A 2,156-nucleotide genomic window follows, 5' to 3' on the forward strand; every position below is an offset into this window, starting at 1 on the left:
TTTTGAAACCAGTGTCTGATTTATGGTCAGTGGGTTTAAAAAGAAATCCACATGCAAATCTTTTAAGACTTAAGAGATGATCTTAGAAAAGACTAAGTGACTGTAAAGATGCTCTTTTTTGCATCTCACTTTACCTCCCCAAGCACCCTCCCAACCCTCCCTTCCCTCTACTTGTTTCATCCTTTCCTCACCCTTCCTCCCAGGTGCTCGGTACTTTACCAAGGTTCTTATCTCAGTGTTTTATGTTGGAGTTTTTCCTTGTTTTTATTTTACTAGTTGGTAAACCCTGTTTGTGCTGAAATGAAAAAGGAGATGGTATATTTGACCATATGTGTTACTCATAGAAGACAGTATGATCAAATGTGCCAAAAACAAGCAAACAAAACTTAATTCCTGACAAGTATGCCTTATTTTTAACGATCTGCTTTGTCTTACGATTAAGGTCCAAGAGCTTGGTTAAACTATATTATTTGCCTAAGTATAAAAGAAAACTTGAAATGCATTGCAATATTGACATTCTTTAAAATGAGAGACACTGTCAAGTAATTTAATCCGAGATCAGCCACCAGATTTGAAATGCCCATATATGTGTGTGTGTTTGGTGTTGTTCGTTTTTTTTTTTCTTTTAAATCACCAAATCTTTTTTTAAGCTACTTTTTATTTGTGCCTCCTATTTATCATGCTGATGTTAGAAGCAGCAGTCATCCAGCCACAGAGGGAGCTAAAGTTAACTAACCAGAACTGTAGAAATCATTATACATGCCTTTGACAACAAAGGAAGTTCATAAGAAAAGCCATGTCGGCTTTTCCTCTACTAGATACAGATTGAAGGTAGATGAATATTTGCCAAATGGAAAGGAGAGACAATGTGAGTCAGGAAAGACAAACTTTCCCAGCTTCCTAAAAGCCATGGAGAGTAGAAACCAAAACCAACAGGGAAATAAAAACCTTGAAAGTCTCACTTTCTAGTCCCATGCAGGGGTTGAAATTTGACTCAAAGTGGAAAATATATTGATAGGTTTTTTAGGTCTTCACATCTAGAGATGGATAACTATTCCAATTTGATTTTTCAGGTAATGGAGAAAGCTGCTAGTAATTTTAACCCCTGCCTAAAGAAGACATAATTTCATTTGGGAGCAAATACTTATTGCCTTGAAAAATAGCACTGTAATAGCCTATGATAATTAGTTGTAGAATAACCTTTATCCCTTTTAAACTATGCAAATTATTAAATAAGTGTAAATTAGGACTCAATTAAAGATAGTTGATTATATTGCAATCAGATGGCATTCACAAACTTAACTGGAGCATATACAAATGAAATCTATTAGTCTAAGAGTTTTGTATGCTAACAGAAAAATATAATTTAGCTACCTATTCTAAAAATGGTGAATATTATTAATATTGTATAATAGGACTGGGAAGACTGCCTCCTTTTTTGAAGAGAGAGAGATTAAGGATTTTTATAATTGTTTTTCATCAAATTTTAATATTTTTGTCAAATTTTTAGGTATTTAATTTGTAAAACAGTTTGCTTTGTACTGGCATACAGAAAATAGGGTATTGATTTTAAACTTTTTGAAGCCAAGTGATCAAGTACATTTGTAATAAAAGTCAATGGATCTATATCAGTTGTACTCACTGTTTTCATTTCTTATTCTTATTAATACAGGAATGCTGTACTTTTTCTGCAGGAACACTGTACTAAATTTGGGTGGAAGGGAGGGGAAGAGATAAGTCCGTTGATAATGAGAATCTGGGTGGGTAACCATGGCCCAAGCACTTTATATAATGTTTAAGTCGATTCAGATTTGGTATATTAAAAAAGATGCATATGTCAATTTTTTTCTTCCTGTTTTCGTATGAAACTTGATGTTTGTGGGGGTTATCTCATTCATTGTTTCTGTGCTTTAACATTTTGCATTTGGCACTGTTGAAACTTTCTAAACATATTTTTCTTTTATGACAAATTTGGGTTATATGCCAGCCATGGTGAACCCACCATAGGCATGATTGTTATTTCTGTCTCCCACACGTGGTTCACTCTCTTTTCTTCAATATTCCCACTCATTTTTTCATATTTTACACACACACACACACACACACACATCTAGATGATTTTAGAATGGAGATTTCTGAGATTGTTGCTGTAGTTG

General features: G+C 33.9%; 1 protein-coding gene across 1 annotated transcript in view; it reads left to right on the forward strand.

The window, feature by feature from the left end:
* The window catches only part of PURA (purine rich element binding protein A), an 11,544-nt gene extending 9,918 nt beyond the window's left edge, over positions 1-1,626 (forward strand). The window contains exon 2 of the mRNA XM_028103659.1: positions 1-1,626. This exon is cut by the window's left edge and continues 3,761 nt beyond it. The gene's annotated coding sequence lies outside the window, so the exon portion shown is untranslated.
* The last annotated feature ends 530 nt before the right edge of the window (positions 1,627-2,156 follow it).

The sequence above is a fragment of the Eumetopias jubatus genome, unplaced genomic scaffold, assembly GCF_037043125.1.
Source record: "Eumetopias jubatus isolate StellerSeaLion01/CBP00866 unplaced genomic scaffold, mEumJub1_p1.0 scaffold_5, whole genome shotgun sequence".
Lineage (NCBI taxonomy): Eukaryota > Metazoa > Chordata > Mammalia > Carnivora > Otariidae > Eumetopias > Eumetopias jubatus.